Source organism: Triticum dicoccoides, chromosome 7B (genome assembly GCF_002162155.2).
Source record: "Triticum dicoccoides isolate Atlit2015 ecotype Zavitan chromosome 7B, WEW_v2.0, whole genome shotgun sequence".
Classification (NCBI taxonomy): domain Eukaryota; kingdom Viridiplantae; phylum Streptophyta; class Magnoliopsida; order Poales; family Poaceae; genus Triticum; species Triticum dicoccoides.
Window position 1 is genome coordinate 223,991,810 of NC_041393.1, and position 22,232 is coordinate 224,014,041.

The following is a 22,232-nucleotide window of genomic DNA, read 5'->3' on the forward strand; positions in this document are numbered from 1 at the left end:
GATCGTAGGGTCGTCTATCCGACCTTGTGGCTTCCTTATTTTTTGACTGTGGGGGCTTTATGGCTTCTTCGTCAAATTCCGGTAGTAGTTTCCGCTTCGGATAGCTGTTTGAGTGGCGACTACTGCCGTACTTGTGTGCGGTATTGAGTACTTTGCCCCATTTGATCCTGAGTGCATCTTCCGCTGTCTTGAGCCTCCGCTTCTGCTTTCTCAGGCTACGTGCAGTGGCGACGAGCCTTCGGTGGAGGTTTTGATGTTCTAGCAATTTGTCTGGCATGAGGTCGTCCGGGCTATTATCTTTCCCGGGGATTGGTTGTTCGGATTGTCCGCCCTGTTTAGACGGATGCTCAATGGCATGTTCATCGTCCGTTGATTCACCCTGCTCTATGGCTGGGTCGTTGTCGAGGTGGGGCTTGGCCTTGCGCTTACGCCGCCGCTTTGATTGTTTTTCGGGGGAGCGATCCCTGGCCGCATCCTTTTGGTCCTCGGTGTCGTTTCTGTTGTATGTGTCCACCATGCATACATCGTATGATGAGGTGGCTTTCCGGCGCCCTATAGGTGCTGGTTCTTGATCGTCCCCTTTATCGGCGTCCATACCGTCGATATCTTCGGAGTCGAAATCGAGCATGTCGGTTAAATCGTCGATAGTGGCTACGAAGTGGGTGGTGGGTGGGCTTCGAATTTCTTTGTTGTGCGCATCCCAACCATGTTGGCCGTAGTTCGGCCAGGGCTCTCCTGACAAAGAGAGAGACTTTAATGAATTCAGGATATCGCCAAAAGGCGAGTGCTGAAAGACGTCTGTGGCGGTGAACTCCATGACCGGAGCCCAAACGGGCTTGATCGGAAGAGGTGCGGGATTTACGGAGTCGGGATCGGAGTCCTGCACCTTGGAGTCACGGGCCTTGCGAGGGACTAGGCTGCTATCTGGCTCTATCGCCGTAGAGGTTGCAGTTTCTGGGGTGGCGTCCAACCGTCCATCCCTGACTGGCGTAGTGGGCTCCGAGCTAATGGTCGGAGCTGACACCTGAGCGGCACTCTGAGCGCTGTCCGGCGGCAGAGCTAGATCATGCCCATCGAGACAGTGCGGCGCGCCCGGTCGTGGCTCAAATCCGTCGAAGATCAAGTCCCCGCGGATGTCGTCCGGGTAGTTCAAGCTTCCAAACCTGACCTGATGGTCAGGGGCGTAGCTTTCGATCTGCTCCAGATGGCTGAACGAGTCGGCCCACAGTGTGAAGCCGCCGAATACAAAGAGCTGTCTGGGAGAAAAGTCTCATCCCGGACCGCATCGCGATTGACAAGCGGAGAAGCCATCGGGCTTAAAGGCGACGACACAGAGGAACTCTCAATGAAAGCACCAATGTCGGTGTCAAAACCGGCGGATCTCGGGTAGGGGGTCCTGAACTGTGCTTCTAGGCGGATGGTAATAGGAGACAAGGGACACGATGTTTTTACCCAGGTTCGGGCCCTCTCGATGGAGGTAAAACCCTACTCCTGCTTGATTAATATTGATGATATGGGTAGTATAAGAGTAGATCTACCACGAGATAGGAGTGGCTAAACCCTAGAAGCTAGCCTATGGTATGATTGTTGTTCGTCCTACGGACTAAGACTCTCCGGTTTATATAGACACCGGAGAGGGCTAGGGTTACACAGAGTCGGTTACAATGGGAGGAGATCTTCATATCGTATCGCCAAGCTTGCCTTCCACGCCAAGGAAAGTCCCATCCGGACACGGGACGGAGTCTTCAATCTTGTATCTTCATAGTCCGAGAGTCCGGCCGGAGGTCATAGTCCGGCCAGCCGGACACCCCCTAATCCAGGACTCCCTCAGTCGGAGTGGCCGGGAGAGTTTCATTGTAGTAGATTGGTTTTGTCGGAACACCGTTGGTCCACCCGAATGGGAGTACGAGGCCATTGGTTCTGTGATGTGGGTACAGTGTGCTAACCTCTGTAGAGTGTGTGTTTAATCTATCGATAGCCGCACCCTCGGTCATGGGCACAAGTTCGTACTAGGTCACACCGTTCGATCAACACTCACATGATAGAATGACTTATAGGTGATTTATATGTTGATATATTTGAGAAGTGCAGTTTGGTAGGATGTCGACAGTGATGTTGGGATGATCTTGAGGATGATCATTCAGTTTGTGATGTTATCACGCGCTGGTCACATGGAGGTATTGATCCCGAGGTGATCTAGGTGACTTTTGCTTAGCCGGATAGCCAAGAGTGAATGGTTCTTGAGATGGTGGTTCAACAATAATTCTAGTAGTATCATATCATGCTTAGTTATTGCTTTCACATCATAGTAGTTGATAATACCTTAACCTGTTAAATGCTATGTTATTGTCTTTCCTTGATGCTTTTGGTTGTTGTGAGCTTGCAAGCTTGCAAGTACATTCAATGTACTGACCTGGCGTGTCATGCCAGATTGCAGGTGATGCTGTGATTGATTGTTTGTTGAGGTTTCCGTTTGTGCGAGCTAGATCATGTCCCAGCTAGAGTCCCTGCAGAGTGGAGTTCACCACCTTCATCGTTGTTCCGCTTCTAGAAGTTATTCCGCTGCTATGAGTTGTTCAGCTGCAAGCATAGAGCTACCTTAGCAGGCGTAGTGTCGCCGTGCTGATGTGATCCTTTGTAACATCAGACCTTTGTATCCCTTATCCTTTGTAATAAGAGCTGATTTGTTCTATGCCGAGCAACACCGTATTCCAGAAGACTTACCTTGATATCTGGGTTGGAATACGGGGCGTTCCAGTCTCTCTTAGACTGGGTGCCACAGTAGATTACATCTTGTAGTTGATTACTATATGGTTTATTTGGTGGAAGATTATATGTTCAGATCCATTATGCTATTCAATACCCCTCTAATCATGAGCATGATTATCATTTGTGAGTAGTTATTTTTGTTCTCTTGGTCACGAGAGAAATCTTGTTGCAAGCAATCATGTGAACTTGATATGTGTTCGATATTTTAATGGTATGTATGTTGTTAATCCCTTAGTGGTGTCATGTGAACGTCGACTACATGACACTTCACCATATTTGGGCCTAAGGGAATGCATTGGGGAGTAGTTATTAGATGATGGGTTGCGAGAGTGATAGAAGCTTAAACCCTAGTTTATGCGCTATTTCGTAAGGGACTGATTTGGATCCAAAAGTTTAATACTATGGTTAGATTTATTCTTAATACTTTTGTCGTAGTTGCGGATGCTTGCGAGGGGGTTAATCATAAGTAGGAGGCTTGTTCAAGTAAGAACAACACCTAAGCACCAGTCTACCCACATATCAAATTATCAAAGTAGTGAACACAAATCAAACCAACATTATGAAAGTGACTAGATGAAATTCCCGTGTACCCTCAAGAACGCTTTGCTTATCATAAGAGACCGTTTTGGCCTGTCCTTTGCCTCAAAAGGATTGGGCTACCTTGCTGCACTTTTGTTACCATTACCATGACTTGCTCGTCAGAAATTATCTTGCTATCAAACTACTCGTTACTTATAATTTTAGTGCTTGCAGAGAATACCTTGCTGAAAACTACTCATTTCCTTCAGCTCCTCGTTGGGTTCGACACTCTTACTTATTGAAAGGACTACGATTGATACCCTATACTTGTGGGTCATCAGGGATATTTTCTAGCGCCGTTGCCAGGGAGTGAAGCGCTCTTGGTAAGTGGAAATCGGTAAGGAAAAATTATTACTACCTGTTGAAATTTATTGTCACTTGTTACTATGGAAAACAATCCTTTGAGGGGTTTGTTTGGGGTATCTTCACCTCGACCGGAACAACAATTAGTTACGCCTTAACCTACTGCACCTACTAAAAATATTGGTTATGAAATTCCTTCGGGTATGATAGAACAACTTCTAGCTAATCTTTATGCAGGAGATGGAACCGAACATCCTGATGTGCACTTGATATATGTGGATGAAATTTGTGGATCATTTAAGCTTGCAGCTTTACTCGGAGATGAAGCTAAGAAAATGGTTTTCCCTTTATCTTTGAAGGGAAAATCATTGGCATGGTATAGGCTATGCGATGATGTTGGATCTTGGAATTGGAATTTCAACAAAAAAATTATCCAATGCATCTAGTTCATCGTGATCGGAATTATATATATAATTTTTGGTGTTGTGAAGGAGAAAGTATCGCTCTAGCTTGGGGGAGGCTTAAGTCGAAGTTATATTCATGCCCCAATCATGAGCCCTCAAGAGAAATTATTATTCAGAATTTTTATGCTCGGCTTTCTCATGATGATCAATCCATGCTTGATACTTCTTGTATTGGTTCCTTTGTGAAGAAGACTATTGACTTCTGGTGGGGTCTTGTAGAAAGAATGAAATGCAACTCTGAAGATCGGGAACTTGATGAAGGTAAAGAGTCAGGTATTAAGCTCAAGTATGATTGTGTTAAATCTTTTATGAACACTGATGCTTTTCAGAAGTTTAGCACTAAATATGGACTTGACTCTGAGATAGTAGCCTTTTTTTGTGAATCATTTGCTACTCATGTTGATCTCCCTAAGGAGAAGTGGTTTAAATATCACCCACCTATCAGAGAAGAAATTAAAGAGCCGTTAATAGCTAAAGATGAAACCATTCTTTATAATGTTGATCCAATTGTTACTACTACTTATATTGAAAAACCACCTTTCCCTGTTAGGATAAAGGAACATGCTAAAGTTTCAACTGTGGTTGAGGGAGTTCCGCATTAGGGGGTGTCCGGATGGCCGGACTATGACCTTTGGCCGGACTCCTGGACTATGAAGATACAAGATTGAAGACTTCGTCCCGTGTCCGGATGGGACTTTCCTTGGCGTGGAAGGAAAGCTTGGCGATGCGGATATGTAGATCTGCTCCCATTGTAACCGACTTCGTGTAACCCTAGCCCTCTCTGGTGTCTATATAAACCGGAGGGTTTTAGTCCGTAGGACGAACAACAATCATACCATAGGCTAGCTTCTAGGGTTTAGCCTCTCTGATCTCGTGGTAGATCTACTCTTGTACTACCCATATCATCAATATTAATCAAGCAGGAGTAGGGTTTTACCTCCATCGAGAGGGCCCGAACCTGGGTAAAAATATCGTGTCCCTTGTCTCCTGTTACCATCCGCCTAGACGCACAGTTCGGGATCCCCTACCCGAGATCCGCCGGTTTTGACACCGACATTGGTGCTTTCATTGAGAGTTCCTCTATGTCGTCACCTTTAGGCCTGATGGCTCCTCCGATCACCAACAACGATGCGGTCTAGGGTGAGACTTTTCTCCCCGGACAGATCTTCGTATTCGGCGGCTATGCACTGCTGGCCAATTCGCTTGGCCATTTGGAGCAGATCGAAAGCTACGCCCCTGGCCATCAGGTCAGATTTGGGAGTTTGAACTACACGGCCGACATCCGCGGGGACTTGATTTTCGATGGATTCGAGCCACAACCGAGAGCGCCGCACTGTCACGACGGGCATGATCTAGCTCTGCCTCCGAATAGTGCCCCAGAGGCCGCCCCAGTGTCCGCTCCGGCCTTTAGCTCGGAGCCGACTGCGCCAATCGAGGACGGATGGTTGGACACCGCATCGGGGGCTGCAATCTCTACGGCGATCGAGCCGAATACCATCCCTGTCCTTTGCGAAGCTCGTGACTCCAAGGTGCCAAACTCCTTTCCGGACTCCGAACCTTCCGCGCCCCTGCCGATCGAACCCAATTGGGCGCCGATCATGGAGTTCACCGCCGCGGACATCTTTCAGCACTCGCCCTTTGGCGACGTACTGAATTCACTAAAGTCTCTCTCTTTATTAGGAGAGCCCTAGCCGGAGTACGGTCAGCAAGGTTGGGATGCGGACGACGAAGAAATTTGAAGCCCACCCACCACCTGCTTCGTAGCCACTGTTGATGATTTAACCGACATGCTCGACTTCGACTCTGAAGACATCGACGGTATGGACGATGATGCAGGAGACGACCAAGAACCAGCGCCTATAGGGCACTAGAAAGCGACCTCGTCGTACGACATATACATGGTGGACACCCCAAAAGAAGGGAATGGCGATGGAACAACGGAGGATGACCCCTCCAAGAAGCAGCCTAAGCGCCGGCGTCAGCGGCGCCGTTCTAAATCCTGCCAAAGCAAAATGGTGATTCCAGCACCAGACACAATAACACCCCGGATAGTGTCGAAGACAACCCCCTACAGCAGGATTCAGCGCAGGAGGATGGAGAAGCCAGCCCTCATAAGAGAGCGGCAGACAGAGAGGTAGAGGATGATAATTACATGCCTCCCTCCGAAGATGAGGCAAGCCTCGCCAACGACGAATTTGTCGTTCCTGAGGATCCCGTCGAACAAGAGCGTTTCCAACGCAGGCTTATGGCCACAACGAGTAGCCTCAAGAAAAAACAGCAGCAGCTTAGAGCTGACCAAGATTTGCTAGCCGACAGATGGACTGAAGTCCTTGCGGCCGAAGAGTATAAACTCGAACGCCCCTCCAGGAGCTACCCAAAGCGCAGGCTGCTACCCCAATTAGATGAGGAAGCACCTAAACCTACGTCACCAACGCAGGACGCGATCGACCAGCCACCTCGTGGCCGCGATAGGGAGGCCTCTCGGCCATCCATTCAAGCCGCACCCTGGCGCCGCTCAAAAAATACCAAGGCACGGGGAAATGCGCTAGACCTGCGAGACATAATGGTGGACAAGGCAAGGCAAACAAGATCGACCTACGGATCGCGTGGGCGCCCCACGACACGTGAAGATAACCATCACGCCGGATATGGCAAATACGGCCAGGCCGAACATGGCAGGCAAAGCTCATATGAGCTACGTCGTGATATAGCCCAGTACAGAGGCGCCGCACACCCACTATGCTTCACAGACGAAGTAATGGATCATCAAATCCTCGAGGGTTTTAAACCCGTCAACATCGAATCATACGATGGCACAACAGATCCTGCGGTATGGATCGAGGATTATCTCCTTCATATCCACATGGCCCGCGGTGATGATCTACACGCTATCAAATACCTCCCACTCAAGCTTAAAGGACCAGCTCGACATTGGCTTAACAGCTTGCCAGCAGAGTCAATTGTTTGCTGGGAGGACCTGGAATCCGCATTCCTCGACAATTTCCAGGGCACCTATGTGCGACCACCAGACACCGATGACCTAAGTCACATAATTCAGCAGCCAGAGGAATCGGCCAGACAATTCTGGACACGGTTCCTAATCAAGAAAAATCAAATAATCGACTGTCCAGACGCAGAGGCCCTTGCAGCCTTCAAACATAACATCCTGACGAAAGGCTTACCCGGCACCTAGGACAGGAAAAGCCGAAATCCATGGCAGCCCTCACAACACTCATGACCCGCTTTTGCGCGGGAGAAGACAGCTGGCTAGATCGTAGTAATAACATGACCAAGAGCCCTGGTAATTCGGATACGAAGGACAACAATGGCAGGTCGCGTCACAACAAGCACAAGCGCCGCATTAACGGCGACAATACTAAGGATACGACAGTTAATGCTGGATTCAGAGGCTCGAAACCCAGTCAGCGGAAAAAGCCATTCAAAAGAAATACTCTGGGCCTGTCCAGTTTGGACTGGATACTCGATCGCTCGTGCCAGATACACGGCACCCCCGAACAACCAGCCAATCACACTGAGGGAGTCCTGGATTAGGGGGTGTCCGGATGGCCGGACTAAGACCTTTGGCCGGACTCCCGGACTACGAAGATACAAGATTGAAGACTCCGTCCCGTGTCCGGATGGGACTTTCCTTGGCGTCGAAGGCAAGCTTGGCGATACGATATGAAGATCTCCTCCCATTGTAACGACTTTGTGTAACCCTAGCCCTCTCCGGCGTCTATATGAACCGGAGAGTTTTAGTCGATAGGACGAACAACAATCATACCATAGGCTAGCTTCTTGGGTTTAGCCTCTCTGATCTCGTGGTAGATCCACTCTTGTGCTACCCATATCATCAATATTAATCAAGCAGGAGTAGGGTTTTACCTCCATCGAGAGGGCCCAAACCTGGGTAAAAACATTGTGTCCCTTGTCTCCTGTTACCATCCGCCTAGATGCACAGTTCGGGACCCCCTACCCGAGATCCGCCGGTTTTGACAACCGACATTGGTGCTTTCATTGAGAGTTCCTCCATGTCGTCACCTTCAGGAAGGATGGCTTCTTCGATCGTCAAACGCGACGCGGTCCAGGGTGAGACCTTTCTCCCCGGACAGATCTTCGTATTCGGCGGATTCGCACTGCGGGCCAACTCGTTTGGCCATCTGGAGCAGATCGAAAGCTACGCCCCTGGCCATCAGGTCAGGTTTGGAAGCTTAAATTACACTACCGACATCCGCGGGGACTTGATCTTCGAAGGATTCGAGCCATGGCCGAGCACGCCGCACTGTCTCGATGGGCATGATTTAGCTCTGCCACCGGACAACGCCCAGAGCGTCGCTCAGGTGTCCGCTCCGACCATTAGCTCGGAGCCTACTGCGCTAGTCGGGGATGGACGGTTGGACGCCACCCCGGGAGCCGCAATCTCTACAGCGATGGAGCCGAATACCAGCCTAGTCCTTTGTGGGGCCAGTGACTCTAAGGTGCCGGACTCCGTTCCGGACTCCGTGTATCGTGCACCTCTTCCGATCGAACCCGATTGGACTCCAATCATGGAGTTCACCGCCACAGACGTCTTTCAGCACTCGCCCTTCGGCGATATCCTGAATTCACTAAAGTCTCTCTCTTTGTCAGGAGAGCCCTGGCCGAACTACGGTCAGCACGGTTGGGATACGGACGACGAAGAAGTTTGAGGCCCACCCACCACCCACTTCTTAGCCACTGTCGATGATTTAACCGACATGCTCGACTTTGACTCCGAAGACATCGACGGTATGGACGCCGATGAAGGAGACGACCAAGAACCAGCACCTATAGGGAACTGGAAAGCCACGTCGTCATATGACATATACATGGTGGACACCCCCAAAAAAACAGAGGATGACCCCTCCAAGAAGCAACCTAAGCGCCGACGTCAACGACGCCGCTCTAAGTCCCGCCAAAGCAAAAACGGCGATTCCGACACCGGAGATAACAACATGCGGGACAGTGCCGAAGACAACCCCCTCCAGCAGGATTCAGTGCAGGAGGACGAAGGAGCCAGCCCTCACGAGAGAGCGGCTGACAGAGAGGTTGAGGACGACAACTATATGCCTCCCTCCGAGGACGAGGCAAGCCTCGACGATGATAAATTCGTCGTGCCAGAGGATCCCGTCGAACAAGAGCGTTTCAAACAAGGGTTATGGCCACGGCAAGCAGCCTCAAGAAAAAATAGCAGCAGCTTAGAGCTGACCAAGACTTCCTAGCCGAGAGATGGACCAAAGTCCTGGCGGCCGAAGAGTATAAACTCGAACGCCCCTCCAAGAGCTACCCAAAGCGCAGGCTGCTACCCCAACTTGAGGAGGAAGCAACTAAACCTACATCACCAGTGTATGTTGCGCCCGATCAGCCACCCCGTGGCCGCGATAGAGAGGCCTTCAGGCCCTCGACCCAAGCCGCACCCCGGCACCGCTCAAAACATACCAGAGTACGGGGAGACGCAACAGACCTGCGAGACATATTGGAGAATAAGGCAAGGCAAACAAGATCGATCTACGGATCGCATGGGCGCCCCGCTTCACGTGACGCTAGCCATCATGCCGGACATGATAAGTACGGCCAGGCCAAATACAACAGACCAAGCTCGTCCAAGCTGCGTCGTGATATAGCCTAGTACAGGGGCACCGCACACCCACTATTCTTCACAGACGAAGTAATGGATCATCAAATCCTCGAGGGCTTTAAACCCGTAAACATCGAATCATACGATGGCACAACAGATCATGCGTTATGGATCGAGGATTATCTCCTTCATATCCACATGGCCCGTGGTGATGATCTACACGCCATCAAATAGCTCCCGCTCAAGCTTAAAGGACCAGCTCGACATTGGCTTAACAGCCTGCCAGCAGAGTCAATTAGTTGTTGGGAGGACCTGGAATCCGCATTCCTTGACAACTTCCAGGGCACTTATGTGCGACCACTAGACGCCGATGACCTAAGCCACATAATCCAGCAGCCAGAGGAATCGGCCAGACAATTCTGGACACGGTTCCTAACCAAGAAAAATCAAATAGTCGACTGTCCGGACGCCGAGGCCCTTGCAGCCTTCAGGCACAACATCCGAGACGAATGGCTTGCCCGACACCTAGGACAGGAAAAGCCGAAATCTATGGCAGCCCTCAGAACACTCATGACCCGCTTTTGTGCGGGAGAAGACAACTGGCTAGCTCGTAGCAATAACATAACCAAGAGCCCTGGCAATTCGGATACCAAGGACAACAACGGCAGGTCACATCGCAACAAGAATAAGCGCCGCATTAACAGCGACAATACTAAAGATACGACAGTCAATGCCGGATTCAGAGGCTTTAAACCCGGTCAGCGGAAGAAGCCATTTAAAAGAAACCCTCCGGGCCCATCCAGCTTAGACCGGATACTCGATCGCTCGTGCCAGATACACGGCACCCCCGAAAAGCCAGCCAACCACACCAACAGGGATTGTTGGGTGTTCAAGCAGGCAGGCAAGTTAAGTCCCGAAACCAGACACAAGGGGTTGCATAGCGATGACGAGGAGGAGCCCCGGCCGCCAAACAACAGAGGACAGAAGGGATTCCCCCCGCAAGTTCGGACAGTGAACATGATATATGCAACCCACATCCCCAAAAGGGAGCGGAAGCATGCTCTCAAGGACATCTATGCGTTGGAGCCAGTCGCCCCAAAGTTCAACCCATGGTCCTCCTGCCCGATCACTTTTGATCGAAGGGACCATCCCACTAGCATCCGTCACGGCGGATTTGCCGCATTGGTCCTAGACCCAATTATCGACGGATTTCACCTCACCAGAGTCCTAATGGACGGCGGCAGCAGCCTGAACCTGCTTTATCATGATACAGTGCGAAAAATGGGCATCGATCCCTCAAGGATTAAACCCACAAAGACAACCTTCAAAGGCGTCATACCAGGTGTAGAAGCCAGCTGTACAGGCTCGGTTACACTCGAAGTGGTCTTTGGATCCCCGGATAATTTCCGAAGCGAAGAGTTAATGTTCGACATAGTCCCATTCTGTAGTGGCTATCACACCCTGCTCGGACGAACCGCATTTGCAAAATTCAACGCGGTACCGCACTACCCATATCTCAAGCTCAAGATGCCAGGACCTCGCGGAGTCATCACGGTAAATGGAAACACCGAACGCTCTCTCCGACTGGAGGAGCACACGGCGGCCCTGGCAGCGGAAGTACAGAGTAGCCTCTCAAGGCAATTCTCCAATCCAGGTGTCAAACGTCCGGACAATGTCAAGCGAGCCCGAAGTAACCTGCAACAAATCCGGCTGGCACGTTCCGAGCAAGCATAGCAGTGCGGCTCCAACCCCAACCCTCGCCAAATGGTGATATCGGTGCCACACGTACATAATTATGCCTTAGAGATACCATGGGCATAAGGGGAGGGACACAACTACAGCATGCCTAGAATGCGGCTCAACCGCACTAAGGGGCTCCCTATTCCGCCGTTTCCTTTTTACACACTTTCAGGACCCAACTATTCGGAAGGCCTGTTTGACAATACACTCGCCGAACACAAGATGCAACAGCCAGGGAGAGAACAAGCCACGTCAAATGTCCAGGTGGTCTCTATAACGAGCTTAATACCTGTTTTACTTAAAAATCCCGCAGCTTGCCCCTGGAGGGGAACATGTCAAATAATCCCATCTCTTGCTTATCGCACTACTTGTATCGTTCTGCTTTCGTAGCAGCCCTTTTTTAATAAACAATACATAGCTCTTATATATTATTGTACTCATCTATTTTCTATATACACAAATATGTTCAGTCATGACATTCTGCAACCGTACACTTTGGTACGGACAATACACCAGGGGCTTAAACACCCCATAACATGGTGTGAGAAGACCGAACACTCTCATGAGTGCGGCACCCCGAACTTATAGCACTATATGCATCGGCTCCGAATCATGTCTTTGGTCAATAGTTGGGTTTACCCGGCTCCCATGTTTTGGTACCTTACGTTCCGCAATGTTGGCTAAGGTAGCGCTGGGAGAACTACTGCGATTGTGCCCAGTTGAGCTGGGTTCACACCTCAGTAGAGAAAGCTAAAACTGACCGTCATGATAGTGCGAGAGACCGGTCGCTGTTTGCGAGGTTTTTCGAGTCCTTAAAGACTTATGCCGCTTAGAGCGAGGAACCGGACTTATCCGGCCTAGGCGTGGATAGCTCCCCGAACTCGGTCTTCAAAATACTAGGGGCTTCGCCGAAATTTAAAATTATAGAATTCTATGGCTAAGTGAGAGTGATAAAGCATTATAAGTTCGACGTCCTGGTTCGTTGTGCTGAGCGCCTCCCTAGATGGACCCAAGAATGGGAAGAAGAGCGCTCAGGTTTATCCCGAACACCCCAGCACTCGTGGCATGGGGGTCGAAGCCGACGACTTGCATCTCTCAGATTTGATAAACGGCCGCACAGAAGGTAATATTTTAAATTAACAAGCGTTGCTTAACGCACATGAACAAAGTTTTCAGCGTACAAGATAACAAATGCGAGTTTACTCAAAAATTACATCTTTGGAGCACTCATCCGCTATACGGCGGGCACCCTTCAGGACGCCCTTATAATACATCTCGGGCGTGCGGTACTCCTTGCCCGGCGGTGGCGCGTCCGTCAAAAGCTTCTCAGCGTCCAGCTTTCCCCAGTGCACTTTAGCATGGGCAAGGGCCCGACGGGCACCTTCGATACAGACGGAGCGCTTGATGACCTCAATCCACGGACACACGTCCACCAGCCACCGCACCAGACCGAAGTAACTCCCAGGCATGGCTTCTCTTGGCCACAGCTGAACTATGAGGCCCTTCATGGCCTGTTCGGCCACCTTGTGGAGTTCGACCAGCTGCTTCAGCTGGTCGCTCAGGGGCACCGGATGTCCGGCCTCAGCATATTGAGACCAGAACACCTTTTCCGTCGAGCTCCCCTCTTCGGCTCGGTAGAATGCGGCAGCATCAGACACACTACGGGGCAGATCGGCGAACGCTCCTGGAGAGCTCCAGATTCGGGTAAGTAACAGATAATTTACTTTTATATTCTTGCCTTGCATAAAGAATGCCTTACCCGCTGCTATCTTCTTCATCGCCTCGATCTCCTGAAGGGCCTTCTGGGCTTCGGCCTTAGTGGTCTTGGCACTCTCAAGAGCCAAGGCAAGCTCGGACTCTCGAGTCTTCAAGTCACGCTACAAACTCTCGTGTTTTTCCACGAGAGCCTGGAGCTCTTGCCGCACCACCGCCACCCGCGCCTCCTGCTTCTCTCGCTCGGTGTGCTCCAAGGCCGCACTGTTTTCGGCCTTGGAGACCGCCTCCTTCAGGGTCGTCACCTCGGCTGTGGCCCCTGCAACATTTACGTTGGTCCTGTCATTATTTGCAACCAGGTATTTCTATATACATTTACATGCGGTACTACGTACCCTCTTTATCCTCGAGCTGCTTCTTGGCACGGCCGAGCTCGCTCTCGGACCGCTCGAGGCTTAGCTTCAATGCATTGACCTTTGCAGTCAGTGCGGCAGAGGTCAGCAGCGCAGCCTGCATTCCCATATTGACATATTTTTATTAGACTCCTGCGTATATCTTTTTAGATCCTCAGCTCGGCTTTTCTTTCCGAACGCCGAACTGAGCATCAGGGGCTACTGTCTATGCGGTAACATTTTTATATGTTTTTTAAACACATACCTCAAAGCCTGTTAACATGCTTGTACAGGCTTCTGTCAGCCCGCTCTTGGTGGACTGAACCTTCTGAATCACCACACTCACAACAGCGCGGTGTTCCTCGTCGATGGAGGCGCCGTTAAGCACCTCCAGCAAACTGTCAGGCGCCTCCGGATGGACGGAGGTCGCCGGCGTCGTAGGCTTGCCCTTCTTATGAAGGCGCCGCCTGTCAGACTCTGGAACCATTGATGGTTCCGGAGCAGCGTCCGGCCCAGGACCGGACTTAGATCCCTCCGGGGTTTTACCCCCTCTGAGCCTGGGGTCCGGGAGGTCGCCTTGCGGCGCCCCCAGGACCACCTCCTCCTGGTTTAGCCCCTTTCGGGACTCCACCTCAGCGTCGTCTGTAGGGAGAGGGGAGGAGGCTGTCGGAAGTGAAGCGCTATTCACATCCGACGAGTCCAGGGAGCCGCTCGACGAATCATCGAGCTGAGCCCGGGGCGGACTGCATAATTGAATTCAGCATCAGAAGGAACCATACATCAGAGGAGCGCCATAAGTTATTCTGGTATCCGGATACTTACGATTTTGCCAGGGGCTTAACCCTGGATGGCCATTCCCCCCGCCGTCTTCGGCATCGGAGGCGTAGTCCGGCAGAAGGGTCTTCCCCTTCTTGGACCCTCCGGCCTCCCCAGTTGGGGCGCCCTTCCTTTTCTTTCCTCCCCTCGTGGGAGGGGGAGAGGCTTCTTCTTCTTCTTCTTCTTCTTCTTCTTCTTCTTCTTCTTCTTCTTCCTCCTCCTCGTCCTCGGAGGCGGAGGGTGCTTTGGGGTCGTCGGGCGATGAATCCGACACCACCAGGCGCGGGGAACTCTTTCGGGTCCCCGTGGCCATCTTCTTAGCCTTCTTCTCCAGCACCACGTGAGGTGCCTGAACCAGTAGCCTCACCAAGCGTGCGTCTGCTGGGCCTTCGGGCAAAGGGGCCGGACAGTCAAACTGTCCGGATGTCCTCTTCCTGTCCTATCAAAGAAGCAAGAGTAGAGATCCTATATAGAGTCAAACTATGATATTCGAGTGTCCCATAAAGGACTAAAAGTAAGCTTACTTCGGAGGCTTGGCGCTTGGCGCAGAATCCGTGATCCTCAGTGACGGGAGGGGAGACCTCAGAGCTATTGAAAAGCACCTTCCAGGCGTCCTCGTGCTTTGTTTCGAAGAGCCGGGACAGGGTCTGGTGCTGGGCCGGGACGAACTCCTACAAATTGAAGTCCCGTCGTTGACACAGGAGGATCCGGCGGAAGAGAATGACCTGGACTACGTTGACAAGCTTGACCTTCTTGGTCACCAGGTCTCGGACGCAGGTTTGGAGTCCGGTCACCTCTTCCGAATTACCCCACAACAGGCCCGTCTCTTTGCAAGATGTGAGCCGTGTGGGGATGCCGGATCGAAATTCGGGGGCCGCTGCCCATTCAGTGTCACGCGGCTCGGTGATATAGAACCACCCCGATTGCCACCCTTTGATGGTTTCCACGAAGGCGCCCTCGAGCCATGTGACGTTGGCCATCTTGCCCACCATGGCGCCTCCGCACTCTGCTTGTCGGCCTCTCACAACCTTCGGCTTGACACTGTAGATCTTCAGCCATAGGCCAAAGTGAGGCTGGATGCGGAGGAAGGCCTCACACACGACTATAAACGCCGAGATGTTGAGGATGAAGTTCGGGGCCAGATCGTGGAAGTCGAGGCCGTAGTAGAACATGAGCCCCCGGACGAAAGGGTGAAGAGGAAAGCCCAGTCCGCGGAGGAAATGGGGAAGGAACACGACCCTTTCATGGGGCCCGGGGGTGGGGATGAGTTGCCCCCTGTCTGGAAGCCGGTGCGCGATGTCGTCAGACAAGTATCCGGCCTTCCTTAGTTTTCTGATTTGCCCCTCCGTGACGGAGGAGGCCATCCATCTACCTCCCGCTCCGGACATGATTGGAGAAGGTTGAGGTGGGAAGTGCGGGCTTGGGCGTTGGAGCTCGAGCGCGCAGGGACGAATAAGCAAATGAGGAAGAAGGCGTGAATGGAAAGGGCAGATACTTATCCCCTTATATGGGTGGCCGAAACTACGAGCCCCCACCGGCCTAATAAAACTCGCTTATCTCCCAAGCGCCGCGGTTAATGGCGCGGTTGGGTTACCCATGCCCGTATTGATGAGAATCCCAGAATAAGGGGACACGATCTCTGCATTGACAAGACGTGCCAAGGAAACCGCCTCGCTAAACGCACTGAGGTGGAACAGTAAGATGATTCGAATAAAGACTTGGCCATAGTGTGACGTCACGCTACGAAATACGTCAGCAGATCTGATTGGTGCAAATATTATTCTCTCTACGGTGGAATGTGGAACTTATTTTGCAGAGTCGGACACTATCCTTGTGTTCAACACCTTCTATGAAGTATTCGGAGGAGGAACCCGCCTTGCAATGCCGAAGACAACTTGCGCGCTGGACTCGTCGTCATTGAAGCCTGGTTCAGGGGCTACTGAGGGAGTCCTGGATTAGGGGGTGTCTGGATGGCTGGACTAAGGACTTTGGCCGGACTCCCAGACTATGAAGATACAAGATTGAAGACTCTGTCCCGTGTCCGGATGGGACTTTCCTTGGCGTGGAAGGCAAGCTTGGCGATACGATATGAAGATCTCCTCCCATTGTAACCGACTTTGTGTAACCCTAGCCCTCTCCGGTGTCTATATAAACCGGAGAGTTTTAGTCCATAGGACGAACAACAATCATACCATAGGCTAGCTTCTAGGGTTTAGCCTCTCTGATCTCGTGGTAGATCCACTCTTGTACTACCCATATCATCAATATTAATCAAGCAGGAGTAGGGTTTTACCTCCATCGAGAGGGCCCGAACCTGGGTAAAAACATCGTGTCCCTTGTCTCCTGTTACCATCCGCCTAGACGCATAGTTCGGGACCCCCTACCCGAGATCCGCCGGTTTTGACACCGACACACACCAACAGGGATTGTTGGGTGTTCAAGCAGGCAGGCAAGTTAAGTGCCGAAAACAGAGACAAGGGGCCGCATAGCGATGACGAGGAGGAGCCCCGGCCGCCGAACAATAGGGGACAGAAGGGTTTTCCCCCACAAGTGCGGACGGTAAACATGATATACGCAAGCCACATCCCCAAAAGGGAACGGAAGCGTGCACTCAGGGACGTATATGCGTTGGTGCCAGTCGCCCCAAAGTTCAACCCATGGTCCTCCTGCCCGATCACTTTTGATCGAAGGGACCACCCCACTAGCATCCGTCACGGCGGATTCACCGCATTGGTTCTAGACCCAATCATTGACGGATTTCACCTCACTAGAGTCCTCATGGACGGCGGCAACAGCCTGAACCTGCTTTATCAGGATACAGTGCGAAAAACGGGCATAGACCCCTCAAGGATTAAACCCACAAAGATGACCTTTAAAGGCGTCATACCAGGTGTAGAGGCCAGTTGTACAGGCTCAGTTACACTCGAAGTGGTCTTCGGATCCTCGGATAATTTCCGAAGCGAGGAGTTAACCTTCGACATAGTCCCGTTCCACAGTGGCTATCACGCCCTGCTCGGGCAAAGCGCATTTGCAAAGTTCAATGCGGTGCCGCACTACGCATACCTCAAGCTCAAGATGCCAGCCCCTCGAGGAGTCATTACGGTTAAGGGAAACACCGAACGCTCTCTCCGAACAGAGGAGCACACGGCGGCCCTCGCGGCGGAAGTACAAAGTAGCCTCTCAAGGCAATTCTCCAGTCCGGCTATTAAACGTCCGGATACCGTCAAGCGCGGAGTAACCTACAACAAGACCGTCTGGCACGTTTCGAGCAAGCATAGCAGTGCGGCCCCAACCCCAGCCCTTGCGAGATTGCGAAACCAGTAGCACGCATACATAATTACGCTCTGGAAATACCATGGGCATAAGGGGAGCGGCACAACCACGGCACGCCCAGAATGCGGCTCAACCGCACTAGGGGCTCCCGATTTTGTCATTTCTCTTTTCTTTGTTTCAGGACTCCATTCTCAGGAAGGCCTGTCCAGCAGTACAATCGCCGAACACACGATGCAACAGCCAGGGAGACAGCAAGCCACGTTGAATGTCCAGGTGGTCTCTATAACGAGCTAAATACCTATTTTACTTAAAGTCTCATAGCTTGCCCCTGGAGGGGGACATGTCAAATAATCCCATCTCTTGCTTATCACACTATTTGTATCGTTCTGCTTTCATAGCAGCCTTTTAATAAACAATACATAGCTCTTGTCTATTATTGCATTCATTTTTTATGTAAATATGTTCAGTTATGACATTATGCAACCGTACAATTTGGTACGACCAATACACCAGGGGCTCAAATACCCAAGAATATGGTGTGAGAAGTCCGAACACTCTCACGAGTGCGGCACCCCGAGCTTATAGCATTATATGCATCGGCTCTGAATCATGTCTTGGGTCAATAGTTGGGTTTGCCCGGCTCCCATGTTTTGGTACCTTACATTCCGCTATATCGGCTAAGGTAGCGCTGGGAGAACTACTGTGATTGTGCCCCAGTTGAGCTGGGTTAAGCACCTCACTAGAGAAAGCTAAAACTGACCGTCATGATAGGGCGAGAGCCGGTCGCTGTTCGAGAGGTTTTCGAGTCCCTAAAGACTTATGCCGCTTCGAGCGAGGAGCTGGCTTTGTCCGGCCTAGGCGTGGATAGCGCCCCGAACTCGGTCTTCCGAATACTAGGGGCTTCGCCGAAATTTAAAATTATAGAATTCTATGGCTAAGTGAGAGTGATAAAGCATTATAGTCCGATTGCCTTGTTCGTTGTGCTAAGCGCCTCCCTCGAAGGACCCAAGAATGGGAACAAGAGCGCTCAGGTTTATCCCGAACACCCCAGCACTCGTGGCATGGGGGTAGAAGCCGATGACTCACATCTCTCAGATTTAACAAACGGCCGCACAGAAGGTAATATTTTAAATTCAAAAAGCGTTGCTTAGCACATATGAACAAGTTTTCAGCGCACAGGATAACACGAGCGAGTTTATTCAAAAATTACATCCTTGGAACACTCATTCGCCACAAGGCAGGCACCCTTCAGGATGCCCTCATAATACAACTCAGGCTTGCGATGCTCCTTCCCCCCCGGTGGCCCATCCATCACCAGCTTCTCAGCATCCATCTTGCCCCAGTGTACTTTAACACGGGCAAGGGCCCTACGGGCGCCCTCGATGCATACGGAGCGCTTGATGATTTCAAGCCATGGACAGACATCCACCAGCTGCCTCACCAGCCCAAAGTAGCTCCCAGGCATGGCCTCCCCAGGCCACAGCGGGCCTATAAGGCCCTTCATGGCCTGTTCGGCTGCCTTATGGAGCTCGACCAGCTGCTTCAGCTGGTCCCATAGGGGCACCGGGTGTCCGGCCTCAGCATACTGGGACCAGAACACCTTCTCCGTCGAGCTCCCTTCCTCGGCCCGTAGAATGCGGCGGCGTCGGACACACTGCAGGGCAGATCTGCGAATGCTCCTGGAGAGCTCCGGACTCGGGTACGTAACAAGTAATTTACTTTCACGTGCTTGATTTGCATAAAGAATGCCTTACCCGCCACTATCTTTTTCATCGCCTCAATTTCCCGGAGGGCTTTTTGGGCTTCGGCCTCGGCAGATTTGGCGCTTTCAAGTGCCGAGGCAAGCTCGGACTCTCGAGTCTTTGAGTCAAGCTCTAAACTCTCGTGTTTTTTCACAAGATCATTGAGCTCTTGCCGCACCTCCGCCACCCGCGCCTCTTGTTTCTCTCGCTCGGTGTGCTCCACGGCTGCATTGTCTTCGGCCTTGGACAACGCTTCCTTCAGGGTCGCCACCTCGGTTGTGGCCCCTGTAAATACTCATGTTGGTCCTGTCATTATTTGCAACCAGGTATTTTTATATACTTACATAAGGTACTACTTACCTTCCTTGTTCTCGAGCTGCTTCTTGGCAAGGCTGAGCTCGTTCTCGGACCGCTCGAGGCTCTGCTTCAATGCATCGACCTGCGCAGTCAGTGCGGCAGAGGTCAGCAGCGCAGCCTGCATTCCCATATTGACATACTTATGTTAGACTCCTGCGTATATCTTTTTAGATCCTCAGTCCGGCTTTTCTTTCCGAACACCAAACTGAGCATCAGGGGCTATTGTCTATGCGGTAATATTTTTACATATCTTAAGTACGTACCTCAAAGCCTGTTAGAAGGCTGGCACAGGCTTATGTCAGCCCGCTCTTGGCAGACTGAACCTTCTGGATCACCGCACTCATAATAGTGCGGTGCTCCTCGTCGATGGAGGCGTCGTTAAGCACCTCCAGCAAGTTATCTGGTGCCTCCGGTTGGACGGGGGTCACCGGCTTCGTAGGCTTTCCCTTCTTACTACAGGGCCGCCTGCTGGATTCTGGAACCACTGAGGGTTCCGGTGCGGTGTCCAGCCCAGGGCCGGACTTAGATCCCTCTGGAGTTTCATCCCCTTTGTTCCTGGAGTCCGGGAGGTCGCCTTGCAGCGCCTCCAGGACCACCTCCTCCTCGCTTAGCCCCTTTTGGGACTCCACCTCGGCATCGTCCGTAGGGCGAGGGGAGGTATCCCTTCGGGAGTTATTCTGGTATCCGGATACTTACGATTTTGCTAGGGGCTTGGCCCTGGATGGCCACTCCTCTCCGCCATCATCGGCGTCGGTGGCGTAGTCCGGAAGAAGGGTCTTCCCCTTCTTGGACCCTCCGGCCTCCCCAGTTGGGGCGGCCTTCCTTTTCTTTCCTCCCCCCGTTGGAGGGGGAGAGGCTTCTTCTTCCTCCTCCTCGTCTTCGGAGGAGGAGTGCGCTTCGGGGTCATCGGGCGATGAGTCCGACACCACCAGGCGCTGGGAACTCTTTCGAGTTCCCGTGGCCTTCTTCTTGGCCTTCTTCTCCGGCACCACGTGAGGTGCAGGGACCAGCAGCTTAATCAAGCGTGCATCAGCTAGGCCTTCGGGCAAAGGAGCCGGACAGTTAATCTGTCCGGACATCTTCTTCCAGTCCTGTCAAAGGAGCGGGAGCTTAGATCCCGCATAGAGTCAAACTATGGAAAACAAGTGTCCTGTAAAGGGTAAAACAAGCTTACTACGCTGGCTTGGCGCTTCGCGCAGAATCCGCGATCCTCGATAATGGGAGGGGGAACCTCGGAGCTCTTGAATAGCACCTTCCAGGTGTCTTTGTGCGTTGTGTCGAAGAGCCTGGACAAAGTTTGGTGCTGGGCCGGGTCGAACTCCCACAAGTTGAAAGCCCGTCGTTGACACGGGAGGATCCGGCGGAAGAGCATGACCTGGACTACGTTGACAAGTTTAACCTTCTTGTCCACCAGGTTTTGGACGCAGGTTTGGAGTCCGGTCACCTCTTCCGGATTACCCCACGACAGGCCCATCTCTTTCCAGGCGGTGAGCCGTGTGGGGATGCCATATTGGAATTCGGGGGCCGCTGCCCATTCAGGGTCACGTGGCTCGGTGATGTAGAACCACCCCGATTGCCACCCTTTGATGGTTTCCACAAAGGAGCCCTCGAGCCATGTGATGTTGGGCATCTTGCCCACCATGGCGCCTCCACACTCCGCTTGCCGGCCGCCCACAACCTTCGGCTTGACATTGAAGGTCTTCAGCCATAAGCTGAAGTGGGGCTTGATGCGGAGGAAGACCTTGCACACGATGATAAACGCCGAGATGTTGAGGATGAAGTTCGGGGCCAGATCATGAAATCCAGGCCGTAGTAGAACATGAGCCCCCGGACAAATGGGTAGAGTGGGAAGCCCAGTCCGCGGAGGAAATGGGGGAGTAACACCACCCTCTCATGGGGCCTGGGGGTGGGGATGAGCTGCCCCTCATCCGGGAGCCACTGCGTGATGTGCCCCTCAACTTTTTGATGTGCCCCTCCGTGACGGTGGAGGCCATCCACCTGCCTCCTGCTCCGGACATGGCTGGAGAAGGTTGAGGTGGGAAGTGCGGACTTGGGCGCTGGAGCTTGAGTGGGCGGGAATGGATAAGCGAAGGAGGAGGAAGGCGTAGATGGAAAGGGTGGATCTTTATCCCCTTATATGGGCGGCCGAAACTATGTGCCCACGCCAGCCTGGTAAAACTCGCTTATCTCCCAAGCACCGTGATTAATGGCACGGTTGGGTTACCCATGCCCGTTGTCGGTGTCAAAACCGGCAGATCTCGGGTAGGGGGTCCCGAACTGTGCATCTAGGCGGATTGTAACAGGAGACAAGGGACACGATGTTTTTAGCCAGGTTCGGGCCCTCTCAATGGAGGTAAAACCCTACTCCTGTTTGATTAATATTGATGATATGGGTAGTACAAGAGTTGATCTACCACAAGATCAGAGAGGCTAAACCCTAGAAGCTAGCCTATGGTATGATTGTTGTTCGTCCTATGGACTAAAACTC